Here is a 22,633-nt window from a genome sequence, read left to right as displayed (position 1 = left end):
TCTCACAAGGTAGCGTGGCCGAGCTTTGATTAGGTAATTCGATTAGGCTTTGATTAGGTAATTCAGTTGTGTTTGATTAGAGATGAAATTGCAATCTGCAGGGAGGGGGGCCTCCAAGAGTGCAGTGTTAATTTTGTCAGCAAATTTTGATTTAGTTTTAGTCTTAGTCTTTTGACTAAAATGCCATTTAGTTTTAGTCATATTTTAGTCATCTGAATTGTTTTAGTTTTAGTCTAGTTTTAGTCGACGAAATACAATAACATTTTAGTCGACTAAATCTACAGTAGATTTAGTCGCCTAAAATATAATGGGTTTAGTTCAATTGTAATGCATTAATTTAGAATTTCTCTAAAATTTCCAAACCCATATACTCCCGGAGAAAACATCTATTAACCTATTAATATGAATGATTTTTAAGTTTGAACATGCAATACAGATACAGATTTAACTGCTGTTACTTAAAAAATATCTTAAAATGAAATAAAACCACTTTTCCTAAAGTACAACACAGTCTTCTTTACAATGAATGATATATTCATTCCTTATAACTACTTACACATCATTCTTTATTCTTTCAAGCAGACATATTTATTTGTATGAATTAAATATAATTAATCCTTATTAAAGCTATTAACAAACAGTGAATGCTTTTCTCTTTTTCTTTTGTTGCTTGATCAAAATTAAGGACACGGACCGCATTAGGTTTATTGCCACTGTCACTTTAAGACGTCGGATCATGTCCAATGACATGCGGATACAATTGCACTGATGCACATCCGACACACTCAGGGTGCTTCTCATTTCTTATTTATGCATCCTCGTTTCCTTTCCTCGCTTCCTTTCCTAGCTCCTCATCTCCTCCCCTGTAGGTTGTGAGGGAAGGACGCAAGGAAAGAAAATGAGGACGGAGGAATCGAAATGAAAGCTTTTTTTATACATTGGAATACTTGATCACTCGAGCGTCATTTCACAGCGTCATCAGCAGCGCTCAAAGGGTCTGCCCTTATGTTGTTGAAGTTTGTTTATTTAAGAAATTCATAATGAATAATAATAAAGCAAGATACCCTGTTGAAATATGTGATATGTGTGGTTTATATAAACTGCAAAGGTAAATTATAAATTATAAATTAAATAAATTAAAAAGATAGTGACCGATGTGAAGGGGGAGGAGAATGTATACGTGCGTCACATTTAGTCAATAAAACACTTCCGCATAGGATACACCTGTGTATCCTCGCTCATAACTCCTCCGAAAGCCTCATCACTTCTCGATCCTCGACTCCTCGCGGTGCAATTAGAGAATTGAAATGTCCTTCTAGATGGCTGTGCTTGATTGGTTTCCGGGTCATAGGATGGAGGACAGAGGAGCGAGGAGGTGAGGAGGGATATTGAGAAGCACCCTCACAGTTTAAGACATAACCAGCATAGTTTACATGAATACTCTCCAAAAAGGACATTTAGACATACTGTTGTGTATTTCTCCATTCAGACACGAAAGAGAGCTCAATTCAGTAGCCTACTCGCGCGCTGTAGGTGTATTGTGCATGACTGCACGCTTCGGGTTGGTGTGTGCGCAAAGAAAACCGCACCGAATAGAGCTCTTTTTTGCATCGTCACTCTTATTCAGAGATCTATATGTCTACTCTACTCATTCTCCCAGACGTTCACATTTTTTAACGTTTTATGACCGCGGGGTAGATCACGTTACAGTAGCCTACAAATGTGCGCATCTACCACACACGCAGGACATCTGACGGATCGCTTCCCAAATCGTCACTATCTAACATTTTCGTCTAGTTTTTATTCGTTGACGAAAATGTCAATAGATTTTCGTCATAGTCTTTGTCATTCAAAACTAGGTTTTATTTAGTTATCGTCTCGTTTTCGTCTGTGAAAAAATGTCGTTGACGAATAATTTTCGTCGTTATTTTCGTCAACGAAATTAACACTGCAAGAGTGTAACTGCGTCCCCCCTCTACTTAGTAGGCATTTCCACCTGTCGAGGAGCTCCTTCAAGCCATGAAGAATTTCAACTGATTTAACTATGGAGAAGTGAGACACTAAAAGAAAAAATTGGCGAAAATGGCCCACAGAAAGCATTCTTACAAGGTAGCGTGGCCGAGCGGTCTAAGGCGCTGGATTAAGGCTCCAGTCTCTTCGGGGGCGTGGGTTCAAATCCCACCCCTGCCAAGTCTGCATTTTAGAAGGCACCTGTGAAAAGACTGGAGAAGTGACACTGCTTGCTCCCAGTCTCTTCAAAACTCAGCCGTTTTTGCTTTCCTTGGCCGAACTCGGCGGGCTTCAGAGCCTGACGATGAAGGTCCACACCCAACAATTTCTCTATTTCTGAAATTTAATGGCCAGAAAATGGCCCACTAGAGTGGCCAAGCCGGGGTAGCATGACCGAGGGGTCTAAGGCGCTGGATTTAGGCTCCAGTCTTTTCGGGGGTGTGGGTTCAATTCCCACTGCTGCCAGCAGAGGTTTTAATGAGGGCCAGACACCTAAAGTGTGCTCTGAAAAGGTGCAAAAGCAGCTGAAAATATGCATCCTCTTCAATCAGAGACAACAATAACTTGCAATTATTATAATGACACTTCCAAAATGAATTTAAATATAATAATAATGTATAGCACACAGGGGTGCCCAATCCTGCTCTGTGCAGGACAGTGGATCAGCAGGACTGAGAGTTGTTGGTGAACTGACAGCTACCTCTTGATTTTGAGTTTAACTGCGACACATCTGGCTGCCATTTTGGAGTAACCAAGCCGGGGTAGCGTTGCCGAGGGGTCTAAGGCGCTGGATTTAGGCTCCAGGATCCAGTCTCTTCGGGGGCGTGGGTCCGAATCCCACTGCTGCCAGCAGAGGTTTTAATGAGGGCCAGACACCTAAAGTGTGCTCTGAAAAGGTGCAAAAGCAGCTGAAAATATGCACCCTCTTGAATCAGAGACAACAATAACTTGCAATTATTATAATGACACTTCCAAAATGAATTTAAATATAATAATAATGTATAGCACACAGGGGTCCCCAATCCTGCTTTGTGCAGGACAGTCCATCGGCAGGACTGGGCACCCCTTGTCAATGGAGTTTGCAAATTTGACTCATTGAGAGTTTTTGGTGAACTGACAGCTACCTCTTGATTTTGAGTTTAACTGCGACACATCTGGCTGCCATTTTGGAGTATGGCCCAAAGGCTTTGATCAGGTAATTCAGTTGTGTTTGATTAGAGATGGAATTTTAATCTGCAGGGAGGGGGGCCTCCAAGAGTGTAACTGCGTCCCCCCTCTACTTAGTAGGCATTTGTCGGCATTTGACATTGTCGAGGAGCTCCTTCAAGGCATGAAGAATTTCAACTGATTTAACTATGGAGAAGTGAGACACAAAAAGAAAAAATTAGCGAAAATGGCCCACGGAAGGCATTCTCACAAGGTAGCGTGGCCGAGCTTTGATTAGGTAATTCGATTAGGCTTTGATTAGGTAATTCAGTTGTGTTTGATTAGAGATGAAATTGCAATCTGCAGGGAGGGGGGCCTCCAAGAGTGCAGTGTTAATTTTGTCAGCAAATTTTGATTTAGTTTTAGTCTTAGTCTTTTGACTAAAATGCCATTTAGTTTTAGTCATATTTTAGTCATCTGAATTGTTTTAGTTTTAGTCTAGTTTTAGTCGACGAAATACAATAACATTTTAGTCGACTAAATCTACAGTAGATTTAGTCGCCTAAAATATAATGGGTTTAGTTCAATTGTAATGCATTAATTTAGAATTTCTCTAAAATTTCCAAACCCATATACTCCCGGAGAAAACATCTATTAACCTATTAATATGAATGATTTTTAAGTTTGAACATGCAATACAGATACAGATTTAACTGCTGTTACTTAAAAAATATCTTAAAATGAAATAAAACCACTTTTCCTAAAGTACAACACAGTCTTCTTTACAATGAATGATATATTCATTCCTTATAACTACTTACACATCATTCTTTATTCTTTCAAGCAGACATATTTATTTGTATGAATTAAATATAATTAATCCTTATTAAAGCTATTAACAAACAGTGAATGCTTTTCTCTTTTTCTTTTGTTGCTTGATCAAAATTAAGGACACGGACCGCATTAGGTTTATTGCCACTGTCACTTTAAGACGTCGGATCATGTCCAATGACATGCGGATACAATTGCACTGATGCACATCCAACACACTCAGGGTGCTTCTCATTTCTTATTTATGCATCCTCGTTTCCTTTCCTCGCTTCCTTTCCTAGCTCCTCATCTCCTCCCCTGTAGGTTGTGAGGGAAGGACGCAAGGAAAGAAAATGAGGACGGAGGAATCGAAATGAAAGCTTTTTTTATACATTGGAATTCTTGATCACTCGAGCGTCATTTCACAGCGTCATCAGCAGCGCTCAAAGGGTCTGCCCTTATGTTGTTGAAGTTTGTTTATTTAAGAAATTCATAATGAATAATAATAAAGCAAGATACCCTGTTGAAATATGTGATATGTGTGGTTTATATAAACTTCAAAGGTAAATTATAAATTATAAATTAAATAAATTAAAAAGATAGTGACCGATGTGAAGGGGGAGGAGAATGTATACGTGCGTCACATTTAGTCAATAAAACACTTCCGCATAGGATACACCTGTGTATCCTCGCTCATAACTCCTCCGAAAGCCTCATCACTTCTCGATCCTCGACTCCTCGCGGTGCAATTAGAGAATTGAAATGTCCTTCTAGATGGCTGTGCTTGATTGGTTTCCGGGTCATAGGATGGAGGACAGAGGAGCGAGGAGGTGAGGAGGGATATTGAGAAGCACCCTCACAGTTTAAGACATAACCAGCATAGTTTACATGAATACTCTCCAAAAAGGACATTTAGACATACTGTTGTGTATTTCTCCATTCAGACACGAAAGAGAGCTCAATTCAGTAGCCTACTCGCGCGCTGTAGGTGTATTGTGCATGACTGCACGCTTCGGGTTGGTGTGTGCGCAAAGAAAACCGCACCGAATAGAGCTCTTTTTTGCATCGTCACTCTTATTCAGAGATCTATATGTCTACTCTACTCATTCTCCCAGACGTTCACATTTTTTAACGTTTTATGACCGCGGGGTAGATCACGTTACAGTAGCCTACAAATGTGCGCATCTACCACACACGCAGGACATCTGACGGATCGCTTCCCAAATCGTCACTATCTAACATTTTCGTCTAGTTTTTATTCGTTGACGAAAATGTCAATAGATTTTCGTCATAGTCTTTGTCATTCAAAACTAGGTTTTATTTAGTTATCGTCTCGTTTTCGTCTGTGAAAAAATGTCGTTGACGAATAATTTTCGTTGTTATTTTCGTCAACGAAATTAACACTGCAAGAGTGTAACTGCGTCCCCCCTCTACTTAGTAGGCATTTCCACCTGTCGAGGAGCTCCTTCAAGCCATGAAGAATTTCAACTGATTTAACTATGGAGAAGTGAGACACTAAAAGAAAAAATTGGCGAAAATGGCCCACAGAAAGCATTCTTACAAGGTAGCGTGGCCGAGCGGTCTAAGGCGCTGGATTAAGGCTCCAGTCTCTTCGGGGGCGTGGGTTCAAATCCCACCGCTGCCAAGTCTACATTTTAGAAGGCACCTGTGAAAAGACTGGAGAAGTGACACTGCTTGCTCCCAGTCTCTTCAAAACTCAGCCGTTTTTGCTTTCCTTGGCCGAACTCGGCGGGCTTCAGAGCCTGACGATGAAGGTCCACACCCAACAATTTCTCTATTTCTGAAATTTAATGGCCAGAAAATGGCCCACTAGAGTGGCCAAGCCGGGGTAGCATGACCGAGGGGTCTAAGGCGCTGGATTTAGGCTCCAGTCTTTTCGGGGGTGTGGGTTCAATTCCCACTGCTGCCAGCAGAGGTTTTAATGAGGGCCAGACACCTAAAGTGTGCTCTGAAAAGGTGCAAAAGCAGCTGAAAATATGCATCCTCTTCAATCAGAGACAACAATAACTTGCAATTATTATAATGACACTTCCAAAATGAATTTAAATATAATAATAATGTATAGCACACAGGGGTGCCCAATCCTGCTCTGTGCAGGACAGTGGATCAGCAGGACTGAGAGTTGTTGGTGAACTGACAGCTACCTCTTGATTTTGAGTTTAACTGCGACACATCTGGCTGCCATTTTGGAGTAACCAAGCCGGGGTAGCGTTGCCGAGGGGTCTAAGGCGCTGGATTTAGGCTCCAGGATCCAGTCTCTTCGGGGGCGTGGGTCCGAATCCCACTGCTGCCAGCAGAGGTTTTAATGAGGGCCAGACACCTAAAGTGTGCTCTGAAAAGGTGCAAAAGCAGCTGAAAATATGCACCCTCTTGAATCAGAGACAACAATAACTTGCAATTATTATAATGACACTTCCAAAATGAATTTAAATATAATAATAATGTATAGCAGGACAGTCGATCGGCAGGACTGAGAGTTTTTGGTGAACTGACTGCTACCTCTTGATTTTGAGTTTAACTGCGACACATCTGGCTGCCATTTTGGAGTATGGCCCAAAGGCTTTGATCAGGTAATTCAGTTGTGTTTGATTAGAGATGGAATTTTAATCTGCAGGGAGGGGGGCCTCCAAGAGTGTAACTGCGTCCCCCCTCTACTTAGTAGGCATTTCCACCTTTCGAGGAGCTCCTTCAAGGCATGAAGAATTTCAACTGATTTAACTATGGAGAAGTGAGACACTAAAAGAAAAAATTAGCGAAAATGGCCCACGGAAAGCATTCTCACAAGGTAGCGTGGCCGAGCGCTCTAAGGCGCTGGATTAAGGCTCCAGTCTCTTCGGGGGCGTGGGTTCAAATCCCACCGCTGCCAAGTCTGCATTTTAGAAGGCAATTGTGAAAAGACTGGAGAAGTGACACTGCTTGCTCCCAGTCTCTTCAAAACTCAGCCGTTTTTGCTTTCCTTGGCCTAACTCGGCGGGCTTCAGAGCCTGACGATGAAGGTCCACACCCAACAATTTCTCTATTTCTGAAATTTAATGGCCAAAAAATGGCCCACTAGAATAGCCAAGCCGGGGTAGCGTGGCCGAGTGGTCTAAGGCGCTGGATTTAGGCTCCAGTCTCTTTGGGGGCGTGGGTTCGAATCCCACCGCTGCCAGCAGAGGTTTTAATGAGGGCCAGACACCTAAAGTGTCCTCTGAAAAGGTGCGAAAGCAGCTGAAAATATGCATCCTCTTCAATCAGAGACAACAATAACTTGCAATTATTATAATGACACTTCCAAAATGAATTTAAATATAATAATAATGTATAGCACACAGGGGTGCCCAATCCTGCTCTGTGCAGGACAGTGGATCAGCGGGACTGAGAGTTGTTGGTGAACTGACAGCTACCTCTTGATTTTGAGTTTAACTGCGACACATCTGGCTGCCATTTTGGAGTATGGCCCAAATGCTTTGATTAGGTAATTCAGTTGTGTTTGATTAGAGATGGAATTGCAATCTGCAGGGAGGGGGGCCTCCAAGAGTGTAACTGCATCCCCCCTCTACTTAGTAAGGCCTTTCCACCTGTCGAGGAGCTCCTTCAAAGCATGAAGAATTTCAACTGATTTAACTATGGAGAAGTGAGACACTAAAAGAAAAAATTGGCGAAAATGGCCCACAGAAGGCATTCTCACAAGGTAGCGTGGCCGAGCGCTCTAAGGCGCTGGATTAAGGCTCCAGTCTCTTCGGGGACGTGAGTTCAAATCCCACCGCTGCCAAGTGTTCATTTTAGAAGGCAATTGTGAAAAGACTGGAGAAGTGACACTGCTTGCTCCCAGTCTCTTCAAAACTCAGCCGTTTTTGCTTTCCTTGGCCGAACTCGGCGGGCTTCAGAGCCTGACGATGAAGGTCCACACCCAACAATTTCTCTATTTCTGAAATTTAATGGCCAGAAAATGGCCCACTAGAGTAACCAAGCAGGGGTGGCATGGCCGCGGGGTCTAAGGCGCTGGATTTAGGCTCCAGTCTCTTTGGGGGCGTGGGTTCAAAACCCACTGCTGCCAGCAGAGGTTTTAATGAGGGCCAGACACCTAAAGTGTGTTCTGAAAAGGTGCAAAAGCAGCTGAAAATATGCACCCTCTAAAATCAGAGACAACAATAACTTGCAATTATTATAATGACACTTCCAAAATGAATTTAAATATAATAATAATGTATAGCACACAGGGGTGCCCAATCCTGCTCTGTGCAGGACAGTCGATCGGCAGGACTGAGAGTTTTTGGTGAACTGACACCTACCTCTTGATTTTGAGTTTAACTGCGACACATCTGGCTGCCATTTTGGAGTATGTCCCAAAGGCTTTGATCAGGTAATTCAGTTGTGTTTGATTAGAGATGGAATTGCAATCTGCAGGGAGGGGGGCCTCCAAGAGTGTAACTGCGTCCCCCCTCTACTTAGTAGGCATTTCCACCTGTCGAGGAGCTCCTTCAAGGCATGAAGAATTTCAACTGATTTAACTATGGAGAAGTGAGACACAAAAAGAAAAAATTGGCGAAAATGGCCCACGGAAGGCATTCTCACAAGGTAGCGTGGCCGAGCTTTGATTAGGTAATTCGATTAGGCTTTGATTAGGTAATTCAGTTGTGTTGATTAGAGATGGAACTGCAATCTGCAGGGAGGGGGGCCTCCAAGAGTGTAACTGCGTCCCCCCTCTACTTAGTAGGCATTTCCACCTGTCGAGGAGCTCCTTCAAGGCATGAAGAACTTCAACTGATTTAACTATGGAGAAGTGAGACAAAAAAAAAAAAATTGGCGAAAATGGCCCACGGAAGGCATTCTCACAAGGTAGCATGGCCGAGCTTTGATTAGGTAATTCGATTAGGCTTTGATTAGGTAATTCAGTTGTGTTTGATTAGAGATGGAATTGCAATCTGCAGGGAGGGGGGCCTCCAAGAGTGTAACTGCGTCCCCCCTCTACTTAGTAGGCATTTCCACCTGTCGAGGAGCTCCTTCAAAGCATGAAGAATTTCAACTGATTTAACTATGGGGAAGTGAGACACTAAAAGAAAAAATTGGCGAAAATGGCCCACGGAAGGCATTCTCACAAGGTAGCGTGGCCGAGCTTTGATTAGGTAATTCGATTAGGCTTTGATTAGGTAATTCAGTTGTGTTTGATTAGAGATGGAATTGCAATCTGCAGGGAGGGGGGCCTCCAAGAGTGTAACTGCATCCCCCCTCTACTTAGTAGGCCTTTCCACCTTTCGAGGAGCTCCTTCAAGGCATGAAGAATTTCAACTGATTTAACTATGGAGAAGTGAGACACTAAAAGAAAAAATTGGCGAAAATGGCCCACGGAAGGCATTCTCACAAGGTAGCGTGGCCGAGCGGTCTAAGGTGCTGGATTAAGGTTCCAGTCTCTTCGGGGGCGTGGGTTCAAATCCCACCGCTGCCAAGTCTGCATTTTAGAAGGCACCTGTGAAAAGACTGGAGAAGTGACACTGCTTGCTCCCAGTCTCTTCAAAACTCAAGATTTTGCTTTCCTTGGCCGAACTCGGCGGGCTTCAGAGCCTGACGATGAAGGTCCACACCCAACAATTTCTCTATTTCTGAAATTTAATGGCCAGAGAATGGCCCACTAGAGTGGCCAAACAAGCTTGGCCGAGGCGTCTAAGGCGCTGGATTTAGGCTACAGTCTCTTCGGGGGCGTGGGTTCGAATCCCACTGCTGCCAGCAGAGGTTTTAATGAGGGCCAGACACCTAAAGTGTGCTCTGAAAAGGTGCAAAAGCAGCTGAAAATATGCATCCTCTTGAATCAGAGACAACAATAACTTGCAATTATTATAATGACACTTCCAAAATGAATTTAAATATAATAATAATGTATAGCACACAGGGGTGCCCAATCCTGCTCTGTGCAGGACAGTCGATCGGCAGGACTGAGAGTTTTTGGTGAACTGACAGCTACTGTCGTGGCTAATTGCTGGTCTCTGGTCCTGATCAGTAGTTTTTCAGAGTCTAGTAGGAGTTAATCTTCAAAAAGTTTTCAGAGTCGAAGTTCCAGGTCTCAGAAGAAGAACTTTATTGAGCAATTCAACAAAGTGAGATGGTCAGCTGAATCATCTGATCTTACAGTGGTTGAAACATAGATTTTATACATCTTTCTTATCGCCAGTGTCCAATTAGTGTTTGTACCGTTATCTCTTACACATTGCTCCTCCTTGGTATCACGCCACCATTAAGATCACATGCTCCGAGGCCTTATTTCTAATAGTGGCGGAGTATCACATGTATAGTTTAAAAAAAAAAAATTACATCATATATGTTTTTTAGTACTTTCCTGTACCTTGCACCAACGTCATCTATGCATTAAAGGTACTTTTCCAACTCTACATTGCCCTATGGCTAGGGTGACCAGATTTCTCAGAGTGGAATACGGGACAGACACAGAACCCACAGACCTACAACAACTACTGCACACATACAAGTATTTACACTTAATAATATTGTTAGCTATGTAAAAAAATAAATGTAAACTTACATAAAATTGCAGATCAGTGGGAACAAGATGGTTCAACAGCATCATTCACTGTTGCTGTTTTGTATTTTTCACTGGAACCAATTTTTGCCAGCGTGCGCTTGTCTTTTAAGAGTTTATCATAAAATGCGGAGCAGTCCAGTCCGAAATTAATTCGTACGAAAAGCATTGCCTTCATTGTTGTTACACTCAGTCGAGATTTTTCATCCGTCCATGATGCATTCATTAACGAGAACACACGCTCCACAGGTGCATATGTACCAGGCAGGCATAAAACAAACTCCACAGCCAAAGATAAGACTCCAAAGTTGAGTGACTTGCTACCCATCTCACTAAACACGTCTGTCCATCTATCAGACACAGCCACCTTGTTTTTGTTCCACTCAGTGATGTGACAAGTGACAATGTTTTTAGCACAGGCCCACTCATCAAAGAGCATGGTTTCGTCAACTGATGTGAGAGCAGGTATTCTTGAGTAGAACTTGCTGAGGCTGCTCTGAATGTCTCTCCATTCTGGAACACTTCTCAGTAGGACCCACTCTAGTTCTCTTGTATTCTCCAGTGAGCAGCTCCAATTGTCAAGGTAATCCACTGATGCTGAGTAAAAGCTTCTCACTGCACAATAAAAATCATCAGCTTTTATGTCACCAGCTTCAACAAGGGTGTCTAACTGTTTTGATGTCAGAGGGAATGAATGATTCCTCCAGCCTGGCCTGCAAGACATTTCTCAGATCATAAATGTGCAAAGCCACTTCTGTGGCAGATATATTTTCTTGCTCTACTGTCGCCAGTGCACGATGGAAAGCTGCAGTTTGCTTAAGTGCAAATCCATGCCAAAGTTTTGTGCAAGGGCTGCTGAATGTGTCTTTTAGAAACTTTGGCCACTTTTCTTGAGAAAGAAAGTATGCACGTAGACCATCAAAAAGGTGCAGAATTCATTCAAGAGCTGGACCAAGAGAGAGGAAACATGTGCTACCATGCTGCAGTAATTTTTGATAGTCCAGCTGTACAAAGTCACAAAACTCCTTGAGCTCCCTTACGCGCACTGTATAGATATGAAAGTATTTGTATACCTTCACAGCAAAACACTCCAAATCAATTGGTAAGCAATCCACTGCTGTTTGCAGGGTATTGTGGATGATGTGTGCATTACAGCCAATGCCCAGAATATCCCTTCCTAGCTGCATTTGCAGCTTTCTCCAGATATTGCCTTTACCAGCTCTTTTAACACCACCAAAGTTTGTGTTAGTGTTATCAGCACAAAGTGCAACTATTTTCTGATCAAGGCCATGTTTTTCAATGACATGGGAAATGTAGGCAGTTTGCAAATCAGATGTCTCACCTGGCAGAGATGAAAATTCAATTATCTTGACCTTTACACCCTCTAGTGGCTTGAAGTATCGCACAAGCACAGGAAACAGTTTAATGTCTTTGTGGTTGGATGCATCCACAGTTAATGTGACACAGGAGCACTTGTCCAAATCATGCTGAACTTCTTCCTCTGACAAAGGACCAAGAACGTTGCATATTATAGCCTCAGATTTAGTGCGAGCAGAAGAAAATTTCGGATCATACAATTTCTTGATCAATTTTGCAGTGCAGTCAGCTGACCGAAAACTATGGCCATGAATAACAGAATGGTATGCAAAAAGTCCTTCACTTGCATGCACTTTATCAGATTCGCAACTTTGCTTCACAAAAAATTCGCTGACACTTGGAGTAGCACACTTACTTTTAGCAGCGTCCATGTGCTTTTTTGTGTGCATATGCTGCGTAATGTCGGCTCGGCCTCCGTGAGCAATGGAAAAGTGAGCCCCGCAAATGTCGCATCTTAATTTACTTGCCTCTGATAGTGACTCTCTTTTGAGAAATTTAAACTCTTTTTGAAGATCCTCATTAAATGTACATGTATGCTTCTTTGACATCTTTGCACCTGAGTCAAGCTTATCCGTTTGCTCTCGTCTCGTACACACTTAACTGTGACGTCGGATTCCGCCTTCACTAAATGCAAGTTGATTGAGTGAATTGTGATTGGATGGAATTGTCCTTCTGCCTTCTCTTATTGGATGGAAAAATGTTTTCTCTATGAGGAAAATATATGAGGTGATTTGTTAGTTTTATTATTAGGCTATTTCGAAGAGTACTCGCGCTATCACTCAGGAAAAAATAAAATAAAATAAAAAACCTAAAATATATATTAACGATGAAATACGGGACAAACAATGATTTTTTCATAATAAGTCGGGACACTAAAATTAGAGTTGAAATACGGGACTGTCCCGGGAAAAACGGGACGTCTGGTCACCCTACCTATGGCCTACTGTTGCTCAGCATTACAGCATTCAGACTTGAGGATCAGATAGAGGAGGGGTAACAGAATTCTCCAACACATCCCCGCTTTGGGACTAACTCCAGTCCCACCTTCAATTTTCCCAGGATGTATCTCCATGAGCAGGTCTCTTTCATATCCTACCAATATGATCAATTTAGACCATCCAGTCATTCTACCAATAGACCTGTTATCACAGAGGTACACCCTGGAGGAAGAGTGAGACCAAACATCTCCACCCCCATTTGTCTGGAGTGGAGTAAAAGATCTCGCCTTCCTGTCAAACCATCATTCTCTATATGGACAAAGCAGCTTCAAACATTCAGTGTATTCATCATACAGTGTATAGTCTCGAAGTTACAATTGTCCCACGATGCCAGAGGAACCATGCAGGCGCTTCCTGGTGGCCCGTGGCGCTATCTGGGTTGCTACACCGTTGCCAGAGGTGCCCTGGCAGTGCCTAGGGCGCTATCTGGTGTTGGAGCAGACAGCAGGTTTTTAAACCACCAGTTGAGTCTGCCCTTTGTTGAAACAACAGTAGATGACCGCGCTTGCAAATAATTCCTCTTTTACATCTTATATACAACAGTTCCAGTAGTCTAAATGCACACAATGTCAAGGCTTCTACGTTTTGTTACTGTAATATGCCCATATATGTAAAAAGGTGGATAAAGTGATCTAAAAATAACAAAAACACTCTCATTTCTTTTGCATACAATTACATCACCTCATATCACGGGTAATGTTCTGTTTTAAACCTTCTATTTCCCTTCAGTCTTGCATTAAAATTTGTGACAGCAGTGTGATTATATAAAAACATATCTTAACATGATTATAAGTATAGGATATACAGGACGGGGGCCCTTAAAATAAATGCATAACTGCCCATCTTACTAACTCCCTACTCTACCCATGCATGTTCTAACAAGCTTCCTATTTTTACCCCAAAAAAGAAAGACAGAGTTTTCTAACTCCCTCTCTTGTCAAAAAACAAAGTCAAAAACCTTATAACAAAATTAACAGGTACCCCCAGTCCTTTTACCTTTTTTCATTAGAACTCATCTAACTCATCCAGGCCTGGTCCAATAGGATAGACTCCTGAGTTGCATCCAATGTCAACTCTGTCTCGGTTAACCGACACATTGATCATCTGCTTGGCTCGGGTCATTGACTGAGCAGCTGCAGTGGCCAACATGGATCTGAGAAAAGGTATAACGCAACAGAACAGCAGAAGAGCAACAACAACAACCACAACTATTATTATCCCCACCTTAATCAGCCACTCTTTCCAGGCTCCAAACAAAGAATCAAACCAGTATCCAATATTTCTGTCCCTTCCCGCATTTTCAGCAGCCTCTTGTCTTAGCGCCTTCAGTTTCTTCATAGCCCTAGTGAAAGTTCCATCGGGGGCTGTGTTATTAGGAATAAAGGTGCAGCAGTCAGTCCCAAACATTACACATACTCCTCCTTTATCTGCCAATAACCAATTCAGGGCTTGCCTATTTTGCCATGTCATTTTGCTGGTGGCTTTTAATTGTTGGCCTAGCGCCCCAAGTGCATCATCCGTATAATTAATAAATCTTTGCTGATTGTAGTATATGTAATTTATACATTCAGTATTCTTATTAACAGGTACCCATAGAAGAAATGATTCAAACCCTGACTTTATTTCATCCCTAGCCTTAAATTCATGTGGTATTCCTCTAGGCTGTCCAATTGCATCAATTTTAACATTGGGATCTGGGGTATAAGCTCTCTTAGCTCTGTGCTTATGTCTACTCAACTTTTCTATCGTTTCTTCCTCATTGAGATCCCAGTTTACAATTCCTATTCCTTGAGCTAGCCTCACCCTGGCACAGAGTCCTTTCCAATCAACTAGGGTGGCTCTTAGTCGTTTATCCCCACATAGCCAAAAGAAATCAGCTACTGCTTCAGTTTGATTTTCAAGTGGTCCAATCAGGGGAAAGGATAAGGTAGCATTTTCGCAGTTTTCATGAGCACCTGTTACAGACATGTTTTTATTTATTGTTGCTGTGGCATATATTGAGCTAGAGGATTTATATACGTTTGTCTCGTTGTACATCTCATAATCCAGGTGCCAAATTATAGCACATTTACCTTGAAAGGTTCCTACATTTCGATAGCCCATAGTTTTGTTAAAACATTCATACTCCAATGTTTTATCCAGAATGTAATTTTGTGGGGTCTCCTAATTGGCTTTATCTATTCTTACGTCAAGCTCCTTGCATGCACTTCCCCAACCCTCCTGGGTATAAATCTTTGATAATAGTGGTTCCCTAACATGGCCAGGCACTCAGCTGGACAGTATGGAATTACATGTCCAGTTCTGTTACAATATTGTGAATTAAATCTGGCACACTGCATGTAGTCATATTGGTTTGGTACTATTCTTAACTTCTTCAAAGGTGAGGGTGAGCATAATACACATGTGCCTTGTTTTACCTGTCTTACAGTATACACTGCCCATTTATACCATTCATTATGATAGGCATCATCCAACAGTTTTTCTTTTTGTAGTTCTACTTCCAAATCAACTTCAGTTTGGGTATAATCTTCATGAATAGTCATAGCTTTCTGCAGGGATCTTTTTACATTATGTCTGCGTGCTTTGTTACCTTGTGTTGGTTGAGTCAGGTTAGGGTGACTTATCCCACTCAAAGCTTGAGAGGTCTGGTAATTCAGTGTCTGGGGGATTAATTTCTGGGAGGTCAATGTCTGGGAAGTCGTTTTCTGGGAGGTCGATTCCTGGGATGCCGATGTCTTGGAGGTTGAGTGTGACAAAGTTGTATGGTTCATCAGCAGAGGGTCCTTCTCCAGGGGATTGTTCGCCTGGAGGCATTGTGTCTGGGGAAGCTGCTGCATGAGGTGTATCACCAAAAAGACCAATACTAGGAGCTCTCTCACCTTCAGGCTCCAGGTCCTCTGAAGGCTGTCCATCATTCCGCTCCGGCATTTCATCCCTTGGCTCAGCGTGTTCAGTCTCCCTAGAATGAGGTTCATCAATGTTAATATCTTCACTTTCAGTTCCCTGCTCTTCTGCGGCATCTTGAGCTATCTCCTCTTGACTCCCTTCCTGACTATCTATTTCCTCATCTTGCCTTCTAGGTCTCAGCCTTGGGACTCGGGTGCAATGATTCAAATGATACCAGGTTGTGCTGCCCTCTACATGTACTGCTGTGGGGGTTGCTCTTACTACAGTATAAGGTCCTTCTCTTCGTGGCTCATTCCACCTTCTCCTAAAGACTCTTAGGTATACCTGGTCTCCAGGTACCACCAGACAGGGAACTTCTTCCTCTTCTCTGGGTCCCCTGTTTTGTTCCTGTGAATGAATAGCTTCATGTATAGCAGTCAATTGTCTCATATATGTCCTTAATTCCAATTGTAACTGTTCTAACGGTGGCCCGTCATAAGGTCCTCTCAAATGAGGCACAGGCATTGGTCTCCCAGTCAACATTTCATGGGGGGTCAGATTAGTGATCCTGTTGGTTTGCATTCGATAGCTCATCAGTGCGAGTGGCAACGCATCTACCCAATTAAGCTTAGTGTCCGCACAAATTTTGTTGATTTTGGCCTTAATAGTCCCATTGACCCGTTCCACGAGTCCCTGTGACTCAGGATGGTAGACACACCCCAGTCTCTGCTTGATCCTCAACTGTTGTATTACTGCCTTTACCGTTCTTTGAATAAAAGCAGACCCATTGTCTGAACTGATCTGGGATGGGATACCAAATCTTGGTATGACCTCTCTCGTCAGAAATTTTATCACTGTCTGTGCTCCTTGCTCTGCTGATGGTTCTGCTTCCACCCATCTACTGAATCTGTCTATAATGACCAACATGTACCTTTTTCCTATTACTGCTTTTATCATGTCCACATAATCCATTACTAGATGCTTAAAGGGTGCTTCTGGAACAGTAATAGAGCCTATTGGAGTTGTTGTTCCTTTTCTTACATTGTTTTGTGTGCAAATTTCACATTCACTCAGAAATTCATCTACCCTTGTTTGTAAGTATGGGGACCATAATCCTTGTCTTTTTATCTTTCTCATAATCTCCCCCCTTCCACAGTGGTCAAAACTGTGGGCGTCAGGTATAAGAATATTAAGCAATGGGGTGGGGGCTATCATAAAACCTTCATGAGACCTCCAGATATTATTAGCATCTCTAGTCGCCCTCCTTTGTTGCCATAAGTGTATTTCAGGTGGTGTAGCTCTGGACTGCATTTGGGCAATACTTTCTATAGTAGGGAGGGGCTGGATCAAAACGGATGGTGCCATTACAGCAGATTGACACCCAGAAGCCAATTTTGCTTGGCTATCTGCGGCGTTATTACCTTTGATAACAAAATAATTTCCTTTCTTGTGAGCCTGGCATTTGACGATGGCCAATTTGGCTGGAAACATCATAGCATTAATCAATGCAGTAATTTGGTCCCCATGTTGGATTGGGGTTCCATCACTCTTTTTGAATCCTCTTTGTTTCCATACTGCACCGAAAAGATGGCATACCCCATGGGCGTATGCAGAATCCGTATAAATGTTGGCTGCTTTATTTTTGGCCAGCAGACATGCTGCCGTAAGGGCTTTTAGTTCGGCCAACTGTGCTTAACAAGGCTGTTCACAACGTTGTGTCAGCACAGGAGTAAAATTGTCCCCATCTCGTTGTACAACAGCAAAACCAGCATGATTACCCGAGTGATCTCTAAAGCATGAGCCATCTACAAAGTAGTCCACGTCTGCATCAACAATTGGTGTTGATTCCAAATCTGGTCTCAGACGAGTGAATCCTAGAGAGGCAGCAACACATTCATGAGGTGTTCCTTCCCCCTCTACTGGGACAAAGTTAGCTGGGTTTGTTGTGGTACATCTTTTGATTGTTATATCAGGATAAGTCAACAATGTGGAGTACGCCAAACATCTGGCCTGTGTCAAAACAAAACGTCCCTGTTCCAATAACTCAGCAATCTTATGATGGGTATAGATGATGACTGGATAGCCCATAGTAACAGCAGAGGCTTTCTCAAAAGCAAAGTATACTGCAGCTAGACCTTGTTGATAACATGGTGGGTAGCCTTGGGCTACACTGTCCAATTTGGTGCTATACTGGGCAATGGGTTGCTTCTTCCGCCCACTGCATGTCTCCTACATCAGGACAGCAGAAGCAAAGCCCTCTTTTCTGTCTGCTACATACAAATGGAAAGTTCTGTCATAATTTGGAATCGTTAATAATGGGGCTGTTTGTAATTCTTTTTTGAGTGAGCTGAATGCTATCAGTGCATCAGGATCCCATTTCAATGGTGCTCTAAGATTTTGGTGACCAGCCTGTCTCATAATGGTCCGCAATGGAGCTGTTTTGATCGCATAATCTTCTATCCAATCAGCACTAAAACCAGTCATTCCCAAAAATGTCATCATTTGGCCCACAGTTTGCGGTTGGGGTGCTTTACTAATTCCTTCCAATTGGCTGGGTGATATTGCCTTTGTTTGATCTGCAATTAATCGACCCAGATACTCTACTTGAGGCAAGCAGTATTGCAATTTCTCTTTTGTGGCTTTATGGCCACCTTCTGCTAATTTGGTTAATACTTTAATGGAGTCCTGATGGCACTGTTCCAGCGTTGTTGAACAGATCAACAAATCATCCACATACTGTATTAATGTACTATCCAGTCTTAAGTCTTCTAGATCAAGTTTTAAAACTTGGTTAAACACATGAGGTGAGTGTTTAAATCCTTGGGGCATTCTCGTGTATGTGTATTGTTTACCTTGGTAAGTGAAGGAAAAAAGGTTTCTGCTTTCTTCTGCTAGAGGAATGCTGAAAAATGCAGAGCACAGATCAATCACAGTGAAATAGTTAGCAGCAGGTGGAACATTTGTCAAAAGCGTATGTGGGTTTGGCACCTCAGCTGGCCAGTCTTCCACTACTTCATTCACTGCCCTTAGGTCATGCACTAGTCTCCACTTAGATTTATTGGCTTTTTCTACTGGTAAAATTGGAGTGTTGCAATAGCTAGCGGTCTCAATTAGTACTCCTGCCTCTATTAACCCTTCAATTGTTTTTCTTATGCCTTCTACTGCTTCGCGTTTCAGTGGGTATTGCTGTTTCCTAGGCAGCTGGACTCCTGGTTTAATAGCAATTCTCACAGGGTTCGCTGACTTGACTAGTCCTACATCTGTGTCATGCTTAGACCATAACTGTAGGGGCACCCTTTCTTCCATTTCTATCATTAATTCCTTCATTTTATAGATTGAGTCATGTTGTTCTGTTTCCACAACCAGTTTTGGGGTACCTATCATATTAGTTACACATAGAATCTTTAGGTGTGTTTTATCTGGTGTTTGTAAAATAAAGGGGTTCTCAGTGGCTTCCCACCGTTTTTCCTTAGCTTTTAACATCATTGGACCTAGATCTTTTGCCCGACATCCTTCAATGACGCACAACGTCACATGTGGGACTGAATTATCAACCCTAAACCATGTTCTGGTGAAGTCACTGTCTTCAATTTGTAGTGCTGCCCCTGTTGGTCCTATAATTATATGGTGTGATCTTAAATGCACTTTCTGGCCCTCAGTTTTCTCTAACCACTCTTTTTCCTGTTCTGGATCCCTAAGGGGGTCATATATCATTGTACAGTGATATTCAGTTTCTGGTGAGGTTGGTTTCAGGAATTGTTCTTTTATATACTTTTCCTATCTATCCAGTGTTTGTCTTAGTCCCTCATCTAAATTCCCAATCCAAAATGCATTAGCTTGTGGTTCCTGTTGATCCATTTCACTCATTACTATCATCTGTTTTATACCTGCACTATCTATATATATCCCTTGGGGAGTGCACCATATCTGTAAATTTAGCTTGCATATTGCATCTCTTCCCAACAGATTGACTGGTGTTTGGTCTGATACTAGCACAGGAATTTTAATTTCAGAGTCTTTGACTTTTATGCTGACAGGAGTTGTCATTGGAATTAGCTGCGTTAGTCCCGAGAATCCTACTGTCTTTACATATTTTCCAGACCTGGGGAGGTGTGAGGCATAAGTTGGGCTCAAGCAGGTATATGTTGCTCCTGTATCAAGCATAATAGGTGTTATCTTGTCCTCTATCTTAACCCGCAGCATAGGTTCTTGGTCAGCATTTGATGACAGCATTGGAAGCTGACTCCTCCCCGTAGGATTCTCTGGGCATCCCTAGTATCCTTGGTCCGGGCCACGCCATGGGTTGACGGGGCCAGATACCTGATACTGCTGGTTTTGATTTCCTTGTCGCCCTGGCTGTCTTAGCTGTGGCCCATCTTGGGGCCATGGGTTAACTGGGCAGAATCTCTTGGTGTGTCCAGGCTGATTACATTCCCAACAGGTGCTTGGTTGGTCAGGGTTTCTTTGCTGGTTGTAAAATTGTCTCCCTCTTCCTCTTCCTGGGATTGTTCCATTTCTATTGTCTTGATGTTCAGGAAGGTATATTACAATTGGTGCAGCCAGTTGCTGTGGGTTTCCTGAGTTGACGGGCACATTCTGATTCATGTTGTTTGGTGCTTGCTGGACAGTCTGGGGAGCTTGACTTGGTATGTTGACAGCCGCCATCATGGCAGTCGGGTCGTCTGTCTCCTTCACCGCAGCTTGCACTTTCTTCTTTTTGTTGATTGATTCATCCAGCTGCAACTGGGTTAGTTTTCTTTGAAGATCTCTTTCTTGGTTTTTCAGCTTCTGCTCATTTTTTCTGTGTTGTTCTACTGCATGAGCCACATGGTCACTAAATTATTTAGGTGACTTTGAGGTCAGTCCCACCACATCTTCTAACTTGGCTTTCACTGGTGCAGGCATGGCTTCCACAATGGCAGTTCTGAACAGTGCTGTTATTACTGGGTCATTTTCGGGGTCTCTCTCCAATTCTTGCTTCCACTTCCTTGCTTGCTTCTGGACATAGGTGATTGGGTTTTCTCTGTCTCCTATTGGCTCTCCTTTCAGTGATTTTGGGTCCATTTGGGTCTGATAATATTTTCTCAGCACTTGCCATATCGCTGGTCTGCATTGGTCCAGTGGTCTGGCGTCCATTCTAGGTGAATCAATCGCCTGATGTAGTCCTGCGTCCTGTAAGATCTCATTAGTCCTAGCTCCTCCCATGCATTTAGCCAGCAGGGCCTTAACATCTCCAAGGGCCAAAATCTTGCCCATTGTCTCTTCTTCCAGCGATCTGATCCACTTGCCAGCTCCTTCATGTAAATCAAGTAGGTGGGCTATCAGTCCTTCCAGATCCTGCCCCGCCCACGGCACATACTGTCCCTGTTGACCTTTAATTAGGATGGGGCACTGCACAGTTTCTTCCTTCAGTGGGTCCTCCTCTTGTTTGCATGTACTTATCATAGGGCAAAACTTATGATTTTCCATATGCCAGTCTTCTTCTCCCCTATACATGCTTGGTTTCTTTAGTGCCGTTCCCTTAGGTTGTATGGGGTGGCTGGTGGGGCAGCTGGCGAGATATCCTCAAGGAGTAGGGTCCCTGTCACACTCTTGACTTCCCTGCGAGGTCTGGCTGGGCTGAGTGAGCGTGACTTGTGCTTTCGGCGGTTCTGATGTCTCTGGTGTTCTTGAGGTTCGTGTTGTTCTGAGCCCGTGACATTCTTCAGGGATTCCTGTAAGCGTTTAAAGCTGTGATTGATTTGTTCTTCTGTTGTCCTTATATCTTGTTCCAGCTCATCACATTCTTGTTCGAACAGCTGATTGGTGTCTACTTCCTGGTTCAGTTTTTCCCCAAGACTCTGCAGGGCTTTCGCTGCATAATGGTATGGATTAGACAGGGTGGGGTTCTTGCGTTCAGTAAGGTGTTTCCTATTCAAGCTGCTACCTTGGCTTCCATCATGGCTTGATGGCCCCTTTTTAGTGGAGATGATGCTTCAAACATGTCAGCATCTGCCAATATTTTGTGGTCATAACCTGTATTCCTGTGGTCTTCTCTTTCCTCCTCCTCTCTTTCTTCTTCCTCATCCTGCGTATCTGTGAGGGTTACGTTGCCTTTGATCTTCACAGTGCCCTCCATCAGGGGGAGCTGTTTACCAGTCATATCATAGGGTGTGAGCTAATGCTCTCCTATGCCTTTCTTTCCCGTATTCACTGAGTCCCACATTTGTTTTTCCCTTGACTTCAAACTTTTTCCTTTAAACCTTTTTCTGACTGTTTATCGTCTCTTTATCTTTTTGCTTTATTTGCAATCCGTCTATTCATGCGCTTAACATTTTATTCACACACTTCTATCCCTTCTTCAATATCAAAAGTATGTAGAAAGCCCCAATGTTCAGTCTTAATTCTCTTTCAACAGACGCTGGGTTTCTCTATCTGGATCACAGAATTTGCAGTCTGGCGAATGGCCAAATAATGGACCAAACCAATTCTTTGGAGTGTTCTTTGTTTTTTTGGTAAGCACAGTTTTTCACTTGATTTTTACTTGTTAGTTTTATTTTATCCATTAATTTCTAATACATTTTTATACTTCTTTTTTCTATTTATTCTTTATTCTGGACTTTTTTCTGCTTCTGCTGCTATTTCTCACTAATTGGTTCCACTGTCCTCTGCTTCCCAGCACTATCACTGATTAATGACTAGTTAATGCACCTCTTGGCAGAATGCCCGGGAGAGCCAAAAACTCCCTTCTCTCTATATTTTAGTCTTCTGGTGTATACTTTTACATTCTTTAACTCAATTCTTTTAACTTTTCTTACCTTTTTATGTAAAAAACTTTAGCTAATAATTATTATAAGGATTTTAAATGTTTTTGTTCTTTATCTATACTTTACCT

The 22,633-nt window shown here is 42.6% G+C and overlaps 9 non-coding genes across 9 annotated transcripts; all 9 read left to right on the top strand.

Annotated features, from left to right (window-relative positions):
- Positions 1–2,108: 2,108 nt before the first annotated feature.
- Positions 2,109–2,190, top strand: trnal-aag (transfer RNA leucine (anticodon AAG)). Its single transcript has one exon. It is a non-coding gene; the product is annotated as a tRNA-Leu (tRNA).
- Positions 2,191–2,393: 203 nt separating this feature from the next.
- trnal-uag (transfer RNA leucine (anticodon UAG)) lies at positions 2,394–2,475 on the top strand. The gene has a single exon. It is a non-coding gene; the product is annotated as a tRNA-Leu (tRNA).
- Positions 2,476–5,529: 3,054 nt separating this feature from the next.
- Positions 5,530–5,611, top strand: trnal-aag (transfer RNA leucine (anticodon AAG)). Its single transcript has one exon. It is a non-coding gene; the product is annotated as a tRNA-Leu (tRNA).
- A 203-nt stretch (positions 5,612–5,814) lies between these two features.
- Positions 5,815–5,896, top strand: trnal-uag (transfer RNA leucine (anticodon UAG)). The gene has a single exon. It is a non-coding gene; the product is annotated as a tRNA-Leu (tRNA).
- An 875-nt stretch (positions 5,897–6,771) lies between these two features.
- On the top strand, positions 6,772–6,853 carry trnal-aag (transfer RNA leucine (anticodon AAG)). Its single transcript has one exon. It is a non-coding gene; the product is annotated as a tRNA-Leu (tRNA).
- A 203-nt stretch (positions 6,854–7,056) lies between these two features.
- On the top strand, positions 7,057–7,138 carry trnal-uag (transfer RNA leucine (anticodon UAG)). Its single transcript has one exon. It is a non-coding gene; the product is annotated as a tRNA-Leu (tRNA).
- Positions 7,139–7,659: 521 nt separating this feature from the next.
- On the top strand, positions 7,660–7,741 carry trnal-aag (transfer RNA leucine (anticodon AAG)). The gene has a single exon. It is a non-coding gene; the product is annotated as a tRNA-Leu (tRNA).
- A 203-nt stretch (positions 7,742–7,944) lies between these two features.
- On the top strand, positions 7,945–8,026 carry trnal-uag (transfer RNA leucine (anticodon UAG)). Its single transcript has one exon. It is a non-coding gene; the product is annotated as a tRNA-Leu (tRNA).
- A 1,307-nt stretch (positions 8,027–9,333) lies between these two features.
- trnal-aag (transfer RNA leucine (anticodon AAG)) lies at positions 9,334–9,415 on the top strand. Its single transcript has one exon. It is a non-coding gene; the product is annotated as a tRNA-Leu (tRNA).
- The last annotated feature ends 13,218 nt before the right edge of the window (positions 9,416–22,633 follow it).

Source organism: Siphateles boraxobius, unplaced genomic scaffold (genome assembly GCF_051911475.1).
Source record: "Siphateles boraxobius isolate OS27281-9 unplaced genomic scaffold, OSU_SipBor_1 12, whole genome shotgun sequence".
NCBI lineage: Eukaryota > Metazoa > Chordata > Actinopteri > Cypriniformes > Leuciscidae > Siphateles > Siphateles boraxobius.
This window is presented reverse-complemented; position numbering and strand designations above follow the sequence as displayed.